The sequence below is a fragment of the Pongo abelii genome, chromosome 4, assembly GCF_028885655.2.
Source record: "Pongo abelii isolate AG06213 chromosome 4, NHGRI_mPonAbe1-v2.0_pri, whole genome shotgun sequence".
NCBI classification, from domain to species: domain Eukaryota; kingdom Metazoa; phylum Chordata; class Mammalia; order Primates; family Hominidae; genus Pongo; species Pongo abelii.
The window spans coordinates 89,111,011-89,123,818 of NC_071989.2; the positions used below are offsets into that span (position 1 = coordinate 89,111,011).

Below are 12,808 nucleotides of genomic sequence, written 5' to 3' on the forward strand. Positions count from 1 at the left end.
TTCATGCGTTAATATTCCATTATAAGATGTAAAATCTCCGTATGTTTGTAGCACACATTTCCCAGTATATAAATTGTTAAAAAAATACTAAATATGTTTATTTTATAGTACTGACAGTTGTTAATAATTAAGGCCAATGATTTTAGTATTTCCTGAGGAAGTCTAGATTTAAATGTGATTATCTGAAATGTTGCTTACCTATGAATGTCAAAATTTTAAACTTCTGATATGGCATATGAATATAAAAGAAGAAATAGTATTTCTTAGATTTTAAGATGAAACATGGATCTATTATTCTAAGAAAAACCATGCAATTTCAATTAGTGCACATTAATGGAATACCTACCATTTGTCAGTTATTGCTCTATTGAGCTTTATATAGCAACATTCATGTTTTAAAAAAAGAGAAGCAAATTGCTTTTTTTCATTTTAACTAAACTTGTGTAAAATTTTAATACAACAATGTTACAGTAAGAAGAAAAAATATCATCAAACACAACCTCTTTTAGTTTAAATAAATATGATTACATCCAGATCTAGGAAGAAAGATCTGATATATCTTTATGGCTGAAATTACTGTCATGTAGAAGTTGCTTTTAGTAAGAAAAGCTAGACATAGCCTATCATTATTGTTCTAATTAACTGCAGAATAGAAAATTGTATAACAATAAAAAGACATATTAAAAAAGACAAATTTGGAAATCACACTCACCTGTACTTTCAAATGTATACTATAACACTGAGCATATGTACAAAGTGACAAAACAGAATTTACTGAATTACTAAAACTTTTTAGTGTAGTTCAGAGATATAATTTCTCCCTCAATTCCAGTTGCCTAAGAAGTATATAAAATATGATTTTTTCTCTATTCAAAGGAATACGCATTTGTATTCATTTGTAGCTGAACTAAAATTCAACAGGTAAGGATGCTGGTAAAGAAACATGTAAAATTCACAGTTAAATATTTGACTAATTGCTTATTTATTTTTTTCTTTTTTGGCAGGCTACATTGTTTAAAGGTATATCATATGCTAGGTTGGTAGGGTTTTCTTCAAAGTTCTTAATTATATATGTTTCCTGGGGTTTTTTTTCTTGCTATTATGTAAAAGCAAAACAAAATAAATCATTTGATGAAGATTTAAGCAGGTTAAACCTTTAAAATGGCTTCTGAATTTTCATCTTATGCTTTAAACTTATTTAATAAATTCAGTAAGAATACTGAATTTATTCTCTCTTCTTACATATAGTCAAGGATTTTTAAGTTTTGTAATATAGTAGTTAATGTAATAGGAAAAAAAATCTTTGCCCTCATAAAGCCAGCATTCTAGTGAGGGAAGAAAGACAATGAGTAAAACAAACAAAATATATTTATCCATGATCTAAGAAGAAAAAAGGATAGGGAATAGAGAATTCCTAGTAAAATAGGCAAGGATTGTAATTTTAAACAGGATAGTCAAGCAATCAACAAATCAAACAAATGAATGAATCCAGTTACAGTGACTACTAACTGATTTCCCTTCCTACATTTCAAGATGTACCACATTTTTACGGTTTGTACCTATTCCTTCAAAGTGGCACAATAATTTTGTGGAAGTTCTCTTTCTTAATATTCATACTTTAGGCACAACAAGAGAAGTGTCTTGAAAATAAAGATTTTTATAGCTAGATGATTCATCGTATACAGCATGAATTATCTGATGTGATAGTAACTTCTAGCCTTGACCTAAAGACACAAAGTAAAGTGTGCTGAAAGCTGGTAATTATCCAGTATACTCAGTACAAAGCACTAGTCCACAGCATTTCGGCCCAAACTTAACTTTGTGGACCACACTTTTTAGCTAAATTATCCATTCACTCTGCTGGGATTTATTGGCAAAAGATAATTCCCTCTCTACTGTATCACGCGGACTCAGCTTAGGGTACCAAATGGTGCCTTATGCTGATCATTAACATATACTGACAATAAACACTATAGAGGTACACTAAATGGTGCTCTCGGCATTGTAAAAGAGTATATTTCTCAAACTGCCTAACCTGCTAATTTATATACAGTAGCAAATAAATAATGCATGCTTTGAAACTGTAAGGTAAATAAGAAGTTTTTGGAATTAGAAATTTATTTAGATGGGAGAAGTACCACAGTTCTTTGGTTATGATGCTGAAATTTCTGAGACTTCTCTCAAGCTAACTTCCAAAACTCATGAGTCAAATTTATCCATGATCCACAGAAAATTGTTGCTGGGCCTGAATCATAAAGCATGTATTATTACTCTATGATGTTATCACAAAAGGAGAGTAAACAGTTTAATTATAGTTAAGAACTACTAGAAAGCATTAGTTTCACTGAATTTATGTGAATTCCCACTGGAGTAGCATAGAAAATCCTTTACTATATAATATATCCATGACTATTTAGGGTTGAGTTTTCATTATAGCTCTCTCTTAAAAGAGAAAAACATACAAATAATATGGGTTTACAATATTTCCTCTAACTAAACTGAATATATAAGACTTCAGTGCAGATATAACAATATTATCATTAAAAGTGTTTTGTTTCTTCTAACAGATCAATTTGCATGCTTTTATCGTGCACTGCCAGATAATGTATTTTCTAACTGCTCTTGAAGCATTTACTTAGCCATCTGTCCTAAATTTCAAGTTTTTTTTTTTTTTTTTTTTTTGGAGAGTGACAACTTTATTTTTTATTTCTTTTTCATTTTCCCAAAATACAAATCTAATTTTACTGACTTTTTATAAATCCAATATTTTAAATTTGGTGTTCTCAAATCAATTAAAGTATGGAACAATTATTTGTTTTCTCAAGGAAATATTAAAATGAACTTATAGAGTTACCATGATATCTTTCTTCATGTTTCTATGTACTTACATTTTGTTCAGTTTGTGTGGTCATCTTCTCTGGAACTTTTTGTACCTACATCATTCTACCCTCTAAGAAGGCATGAGTCAATATGTTTATGTTATTTATTTCATCATTTCCCATTTTCCCATTTCTCTGAAATGCTATTATATGACTGATTTTTAAACATTTTATTTTAATTCCCTATTTTCTGAATTTCAAGAACAGAGAAATATACTCTTATTTTATATTTTTCTCCTGTTAAATAAAAACTTGAAATAAAAGTTAAAAACCTTCTTATTTTAAATTTAGTTATTATCACTGTTGGTCTCTGGTAGGGAAAAAAAGTTGTATATACTCTGTATGAAAGTTCCAAAGCAACAGGCATTAAATACAAATTTGTTTAAAACTAAAATTAGGATGCAATTTACTACTAAACACAATTAGCATTTATCAAGATTCTACACATTGAATAACTAACAATTTATTTACTAAGAATGCTAGAGAACTGTTTGCCTAATTATACAGTGAAGAATCAAGACAGTCTATATTTGGTAAAATAGGAAAAATAATTTTATGTATATGAAAAGTATTTTAAGTATATGAAGATAATAATAGAGGAATTAAAATAGTGCTATGATTATTAGAAACTGGAAAGGGGATTAAAGGGAGGGGTGAGTAGGAAGAGGCTGAGCAGGGGATTATAGATTTTCCTTATTTAGCCATCTGTACTGTTTTTAAGCTGCTATGGTACGAATGTGTCCCCTCCAAAATTCAGGTGTTGCCAGTGTGACAGTATTAAGAGGCAGGCCCTTTAGGAGGTGAGTAGGTCTTGAGGGTTCCTCCCTTGAGAATGGTATTACACATCCTTATAAAAGGGCTTGCTTGATGGAAGGAGTTTATTGTAGCTTTCCCTCTGCCATGTGAGGATGCTGCAAGAAAGCCCTCACCAGACCCAGATGCTGGTGCCTTTATCTTGGACTTCCCTGCCTCCAGAACTATGAGAAATAAATTTATGTTCTTTATAAACTACCCAGTCCCGGGTATTCTGTTACAGCAGCACAGAATGAACTAAGACATAAGCCATCTGTAGGTACTTTATGAGAAACACTTAAAATAATGATAGTAGGTATCTTATGTTGGCAACTTTAGTGTAAAGCACAGTAAAATATTTTGGCTATTGGTTGAGGACATATTATTTATCATACTAAAAAATCATCCTTTGCCTAGTACCACAAAAAACAATTTTCAAAGAAATCAGGAATAAGAAAATATGCTTTTTGCCTTTTCATTTTTTGAGTAGTATTATTTAGTGTTTCTTTTGGGAAGCATTATATAAGTAATCACATATTGATAATTTTCTTAAATCATGATTGTATTTCTGAGATAAGTCATGCTTGATCATCATGCATGATGCATTTAATAGGCTGCTGAATTATATTTGGTAATATTTTATGTAGGAGTTTTACATCTCTATTCTCAATGAGATGGGTCTAGACTGTCCTTTGAAGTATTATATTTTTCAAGCTTGAGCATCAGGATCATTCTACCTTTTCAAAAGGAATTGATGGCAAATTGTTTTTTATAATGCTCTGAAGAAGTTTATATAATATGGTATTTATCTACTTATTGAAAGTTAAAAGACACAGCAGTAAAGCAGTAAAACTGCCTTAGACAAAGGCAATTTTGGAAAGAATTATTATCTTTTCATATTTTCTACTTCTCTTTTCTTCAATTTGGTTCATTTACATTTTCTCAGAACACTTCATGTCATTGAAATATTTAGTTTTATCCATATATACACTACTTTTACATAATTTATAAAGGTCCTCTGTAGCAGGTGTGAGAGACACTGCTAAGTAGACCACAAAAAATATGTTTTTCCTTTCTTCTACCAGCCAGGCACATGGCATCCCAGCTGTATTACATTTCTCAGTCCCCTGTGTTCTCACCAAAAATCAGGTTCTTACTGATGGAATAGGAGCAGAAGAGACACGTGTCACTTCTAGAACTTTGGTCTTAAGATCTTGTTTGTAATGCTCCCTCCTTTCTTTCTCCTCCTATTGTCTGGAACACAAATGTTTCAGAGATCTGATTTCTGCCATACAGGCCAAAAAAAAGGATGCCTTATACAATGGCAGAGCACCTGCTAGTTTCAATCTCTGAATGACTTCGTGGAGCAGAGTCTGCCTGCCTGCCCTGGACTGTCTTTCTGAATTGTAGGCCCCCAGAGATGATGATTTATTTTCTCCCTCTTAAACTGAATTAGCATTCTCATCATCTTTGCCAGGAATTGGTCTATTAATTTACTTTTTTTGTTTCATTAACATGTTTACTTCTTTTTAACAAATTATTTGCATTCTCCAGCCTTTTAAAGGTTTTATTATTTATTTTCAAACATCTTAATTAAATTAGTAGTTATTTTCCCCTCTTTTTTTTTTGAGATGGAGTCTCACTCTGTTGCCCAGGCTGGAGTGCAGTGGTGCTGTCTTGGTTCACTGTAACCTCTGCCTCCTAGGTTCAAGTAATTCTCCTGTGTCAGCCTCCCAATTAGCTGGGACTCCAGGCACCCGCCACCACGCCCAGCTATTTTTTGTATTTTTAGTAGAGACAGGGTTTCACCATGTTGGCCAGGCTGGTCTCAAACTCCTGACCTCAAGTGATGCACCCACCTTAGCCTCCCAAAGTGCTGGGATTATAGGCGTGAGCCACCACACCTGGTCTATTTTCCCCTCTTTTTAAAATCCAAAGAATATAAAACTACAAATTTGGCTCTGAATCTACCCTTGGTTGCATCTGCAAAGTTTGACATTGGTGTTCACAATTTTTTTCTTAAGCCATCTAATGATTATAATTTATTTGCCAGTTATTGAATGCAACTGGCAATGAATATTACAGTAATTCAATGATTTACGAAAAAAATGAGAACACCAATATCAAGTTTTCAGATGTAATAAAAGATACACTTTAATTAACAAATAGTTGGAGGTTTTATTTTTTAATTTGTTTTTTCTAGTTTTCCAATTGTGGCTAGGTAAGATGTATTATACAATTTTTGTATTTAGAAATTTATTGAACAATTTTTTGTGGTCTAATCAACGATTGTTATAATTTCCCATGGATACTTAGTAAATATCCTTATTCTCTGTCTACATTTTAATCTATTGGTTTAATATCTTCATATTGTCTCTAATTTTTGTCCCTTGCTCTTTCAAATATATATACGATGCCCACACTGTTGTCTGTCCACTTCTCCTTGTGCCTCTACCAATGTTTGCCTTACATATTTTAATTCTGTGTTCATTAGCACAGTGTTTATCTTTACTGTGGATTCTATCCTTTATTAAAAGTCATTTTCTTTTTCATGTTTAGTAATCACTGCCTTGAATCTATTTTGTCCAAAATTAATATTGCAAGCTCAGGTTTCCTTTTGTGTTTGCATAATAAATCATCTCCCATCCATTTATTTTTAAACTTTATGGCTATATTTTATTTAACTGTTTTACTTGTTAGTAGAAAAGTTTCTAAAATGCATCTAATGAGATGTCCTTTAAAATCAGAAAAAAAACTTTCTTTATCCTAAGCTTTAAAGGTATTAAAATTAAGACAAACAATATTGTTTGCCTTTACCTATGAAAAATGAAGAAGGTAGCTTATTTTTCCTATTCTACATCTCCCTCTTCCACTTCCCAATCCTTGTTATAAACATCTGGTGTTTTAGACATACATTTTTGTTTTTATCATCTCTTCTTCAGTAATAATTTTTGACCTTAACCTTCAATTTTGTAACCATACTCTTAGCATCCAAAATAATGACTTCAATTTTATCTAATTTTTTAATAACATAACTTCACTATGCTTGAGTTTTCATTTTTATACATTTCTCAGTTTAACAGAGAGTAAATGGATATTGTTTTCCAAATCCTTATATATAGGAAAGTGTCTTTGATGACTCTCATCAAAACTATAGTTAACTACTGTTGTCTAGTATTTAGTGGTACAGAGAAGTCCGATACCATCTTGATTTTTGTTCCTTGGGATATCATCTGTTTTTATCTTCTAAAGATTTGAAGGACATTTTCCTGATACTTTTAATTCTCAGATGTTTCAATTCTATATCTAGGTATTGGTCTCTTTAAATTACTTGCCTGGAATAATGTGAACCTTTCCAATGTTCATACTTAGTTTCTTTTTTGTTGTAATGTTGGACAGTTGGGGAAAATCTTTTTAGTTAACAGGTGTAAAGCAAAGATCTGGTAAGCCTCAGAAGGCTCATTTTTTGCAAATGTTATTAACATCTAGATAAACAGTTGTGATGTTATTGATGACTGGGAAAATACGCTTAAGAATCTTGCCAGAAGGATTTTTACAGTTTATTGGTATCATGGGAAACTAGTAAACTTGTAGAAATCACATTAAATGTATATACCATGTGCTATAAAAATATTAATAAATTTGACTAAGTGACCCTTCTTTTCCAAAACTATCCAAATATAAATTCTGAACTATGAGAAAAACAGTACACATAAAATGTGTCCTGTGATATATTTACAGTAAGAAATATTCAAAGTAACCCCAAAATTCAGCAGTAATATAATGCTTAAATTGCAGTACATCTAAATTTTGGAACATGATTCAACCATTAAAAACAATGCTTACAAATGGCATTATCTGAGAAATGTGGGAACCCGTTCGTGATATAATGCCGTGTGAAGCACACCAAATACAGAATTGAGTGTAACATGATTTTAATTATGCAAATGATAAAAGGTAATGTATAAAAGACTGTAGGTGAATACATAGTATTAGCTTAGAGTAACGTACCTGAGTGATTTTTTAAATACAATTTTTATAAACTTTCTGGAATGTCTTATTTCTAACATAAATGAAAATGATTATTTACTCACACACACACAAACCCAGTTTTGTCAACAGCTAGAAAATATGACCACATATTAAGTTTACTTCAAATAAACCTAATCCCTAAAATTCAAGATTAAATAAAATGCAGATATTTCTAACTTTAAAATAATTCATTTCAATAAAATAAGATCTGAAGCATTTTAATTTTCAAAATATGAAGAACAAGTTTTTCTATTTTGGAAAGTTAGGTACTAGAAATAACCTAGAAATCATTTACATTATTCCTGGGCATTTGTTTGCACAGGGACACAAGTTTATTTTTAGCACCACATACTCTACCCTGTGCCACCTCACTTAGTCACCCACTCACAGTCTGGAGAACCAGTATCATTGACTGTGCTACTTTTTTTGGTCTGTTTTTCAATCACAAAAATATTTTACATGTTATTTTCACAAAGTATCCACAGAATAGTAATCAATCCTTTAGGCTTCCAAAAGAGCAAGAGAGACCCAGAAATAACATCAAAAACAAAATCAAATAAACAAAACCAAAATATTCCACGAAGAAGTAGATCCTGAGCATCTAAAAACATATAAAGGGCCAAAGAGTTGGTGATCTAAATATTATAGGTGGTATTTGCCATGCAAATGAAAAAAAGAGTGCTCTGACTGGCTGGTGATTTCTACAAAATGCGAACTTTTCATATGGAAGCCATGAAACATAGGAAGTCTGATACGTAACAAGGGAGAAGCAACCACTCTTGCCAAATAAACGTTTTATGTGCAAGAGAAATGCAAAAGGACTCTGATAAAAACAATTAAAATTTCATTAAAAGTATTAAAATACTTTAGGAGGTGGCCTTTGATTTTTCTTTTTTTACTTATTGTTTTATTTATTTATTTATTTTATTTATTTATTATTATTATACTTTAAGTTTTAGGGTACATGTGCATACTGTGCAGGTTAGTTACATATGTATACATGTGCCATGTTGGTGTGCTGCACCCATTAACTCGTCATTTAGCATTAGGTATATCTCCTAATGCTATCCCTCCCCCTCCCCCAACCCCACAACAGTCCCTGGTGTGTGATGTTCCCCTTCCTGTGTCCATGTGTTCTCATTGTTCATTTCCCACCTATGAGTGAGAACATGCGGTGTTTGGTTTTTTGTCCTTGCGATAGTTTGCTGAGAATGATGGTTTCCAGTTTCATCCATGTCCCTATAAAGGACATGAACTCATCATTTTTTATGGCTGCATAGTATTCCATGGTGTGTATGTGCCACATTTTCTTAATCCAGTCTATCATTGTTGGACATTTAGGTTGGTTCCAAGTCTTTGCTATTGCGAATAGTGCCGCTATAAACATACGTGTGCATGTGTCTTTATAGCAGCATGATTTATAATCCTTTGGGTATATACCCACTAATGGGATGGATGGGTCAAATGATATTTCTAGTTCTAGATCCCTGAGGAATCACCACACTGACTTCCACAATGGTTGAACTAGTTTACACTCCCACCAACAGTGGAAAAGTGTTCCTATTTCTCCACATCCTCTCCAGCACCTGTTGTTTCCTGACTTTTTAATGACTGCCATTCTAACTGGTGTGAGATGGTATCTCATTGTGGTTTTGATTTGCATTTCTCTGATGGCCAGTGATGATGAGCATTTTTTCATGTGTTTTTTGGCTGCATAAATGTCTTCTTTTGAGAAGTGTCTGTTCATGTCCTTCGCCCACTTTCTGATGGGGTTGTTTGTTTTTTTATGTAAATTTGTTTGAGTTCATTGTAGATTCTGGATATTAGCCCTTTGTCAGATGAGTAGGTTGCAAAAATTTTCTCCCATTCAGGTTGCCTGAATTTTCTCCCAACAGGTTGCCTGTTCACTCTGATGGTAGTTTCTTTTGCTGTGCAGAAGCTCTTTAGTTTAATTAGATCCCATTTGTCAATTTTGGCTTTTGTTGCCGTTGCTTTTGGTGTTTTAGACATGAAGTCCTTGCTCATGCCTATGTCCTGAATGGTATTGCCTAGGTTTTCTTCTAGGGCTTTTATGGTTTTAGGTCTAACATTTAAGTCTTTAATCCATCTTGAATTAATTTTTGTATAAGATGTAACGAAGGGATCCAGTTTCAGCTTTCTACATATGGCTAGCCAGTTTTCCCAGCACCATTTATTAAATAGGGAATCCTTTCCCCATTGCTTGTTTTTCTCAGGTTTGTCAAAGATCAGATAGTTGTAGATATGCGGCGTTATTTCTGAGGGCTCTGTTCTGTTCCATTGATCTATATCTCTGTTTTGGTACCAGTAGCATGCTGTTTTGGTTACTGCAGCCTTGTAGTATAGTTTGAAGTCAGGTAGCATGATGCCTCCAGCTTTGTTCTTTTGGCTTAGGATTGACTTGGCAATGAGGGCTCTTTTTTGGTTGCATGTGAACTTTAAAGTAGTTTTTTCCAATTCTGTGAAGAAAGTCATTGGTAGCTTGATGGGGACGGCATTGAATATATAAATTACCTTGGGCAGTATGGCCATTTTCACGATATTGATTCTTCCTACCCATCAGCATGGAATGTTCTTCCATTTCTTTGTATCCTCTTTTATTTCATTGAGCAGTGGTTTGTAGTTCTCCTTGAAGAGGTCCTTCATGTCCCTTGTAAGTTGGATTCCTAGGTATTTTATTCTCTTTGAAGCAATTGTGAATGGGAGTTCACTCATGATTTGGCTCTCTGTTTGTCTGTTATTGGTGTACAAGAATGCTTGTGATTTTTGTACATTGATTTTGTATCCTGAGACTTTGCTGAAGTTGCTTATCAGCTTGAGGAGATTTTGGGCTGAGACAATGGGGTTTTCTAGATATACAATCATGTCATCTGCAAACAGGGACAAGTTGAATTCCTCTTTTCCTAATTGAATACCCTTTATTTCCTTCTCCTGCCTAATTGCCCTGGCCAGAACTTCCAACACTATGTTGAATAGGAGTGGTGAGAGAGGGCATTCCTGTCTTGTGCCAGTTTTCAAAGGGAATGCTTCCAGTTTTTGCCCATTCAGTATGATATTGGCTGTGGGTTTGTCATAGATAGCTCTTATTATTTTGAGATACGTCCCATCAATACCTAATTTATTGAGAGTTTTTAGTGTGAAGGGTTGTTGAATTTTGTCAAAGGACTTTAAACCAACAAAGATCAAAAGAGACAGACAAGGCCATTACATAATGGTAAAGGGATCAATTCAACAAGAAGAGCTAACTATCCTAAATATATATGCACCCAATACAGGAGCACCCAGATTCATAAAACAAGTCCTGAGTGACCTACAAAGAGACTTAGACTCCCACACACTAATAACGGGAGACTTTAACACCCCACTGTCAACATTAGACAGATCAACGAGACAGAAAGTTAAGAAGGATACTCAGGAATTGAACTCAGCTCTGCACCAAGCAGACCTAATAGACATCTACAGAACTCTCCACCCCAAATCAACAGAATATACCTTTTTTTAAGCAGCACACCACACCTATTCCAAAATTGACCACATAATTGGAAGTAAAGCTCTCCTCAGCAATGTAAAAGAACAGAAATTATAACAAACTGTCTCTCAGACCACAGTGCAATCAAACTAGAACTCAGGATTCAGAAACTCACTCAAAACCGCTCAACTACATGGAAACTGAACAACTTGCTCCTGAATGACTACTGGGTACATAATGAAATGAAGTCAGAAATAAAGATGTTCTTTGAAACCAACGAGAACAAAGACACAACATACCAGAATCTCTGGGACGCACTCAAAGCAGTGTGTAGAGGGAAATTTATAGCACTAAATGCCCACAAGAGAAAGCAGGAAAGATCCAAAATTGACATCCTAACATCACAATTAAAATAACTAGAAAAGCAACAGCGAACACATTCAAAAGCTAGCAGAAGGCAGGAAATAACTAAAATCAGAGCAGAACTGAAGGAAATAGAGACACAAAAAACCCTTCAAAAAATTAATGAATCCAGGAGCTGGTTTTTTCAAAGGGTCAACAAAATTGATAGACCGCTAGCAAGACTAATAAAGAAAAAAAGAGAGAAGAATCAAAAAGACGCAATTAAAAACGATAAAGGGGATATCACCACCGATCCCACAGAAATACAAACTACCATCAGAGAATACTATAAACACCTCTACGCAAATAAACTAGAAAATCTAGAAGAAATGGATAAATTCCTCGACACATACACTCTCCCAAGACTAAACCAGGAAGAAGTTGAATCTCTGAATAGACCAATAACAGGAGCTCAAATTGTGGGAATAATCAATAGCTTACTAACCAAAAAGAGTCCAGGACCAGATGGATTTATAGCCGAATTCTACCAGAGGTACAAGGAGGAACTGATACCATTCCTTCTGAAACTATTCCAATCAATAGAAAAAGAGGGAATCCTCCCTAACTCATTTTATGAGGCCAGCATCATCCTGATACCAAAGCCAGGCAGAGACACAACCAAAAAAGAGAATTTTAGACCAATATCCTTGATGAACATCGATGCAAAAATCCTCAATAAAATACTGGCAAACTGAATCCAGCAGCACATCAAGAAGCTTATCCACCATGATCAAGTGGGCTTCATCCCTGGGATGCAAGGCTGGTTCAATATATGCAAATCAATAAATGTAATCCAGCATATAAACAGAACCAAAGACAAAAACCACATGATTATCTCAATAGATGCAGAAAAGGCCTTTGATTTTTCACTGTTAATTTTCAGAATAAGCAGCCATGTTTAATGGTGCAGAAACTGGGCTTCTTGCATTCTGTATTTAGCTTAATCAGAAAAGGTAGATAACAAGAAAGAGTGTAACATAAGCAATTTGTTTCGAGAAAAAAAATCTCTGGGTGATACATTCACATTTGTACATGCATCTCAAATAGTAGGTGCCTTCTATGTGCCTGAGGCTAAGATGTACTGATTCATTATTACACAAAATTCAGAATTTAGTGCAATTACCTCTCAAAATGAGTTATTAAAAAAGTTAAATAGCATATAAAACTTTCTGTTGAAAAATGAAATATTGAGATATTTTAGCATTCATGTTATATG

General features: G+C 33.5%; 1 protein-coding gene across 25 annotated transcripts in view; it reads right to left on the reverse strand.

The window, feature by feature from the left end:
- SSBP2 (single stranded DNA binding protein 2) overlaps window positions 1-12,808 on the reverse strand; it is a 334,708-nt gene that overhangs the window by 93,676 nt on the left and 228,224 nt on the right. The gene's annotated exons all lie outside the window — the stretch shown is intronic.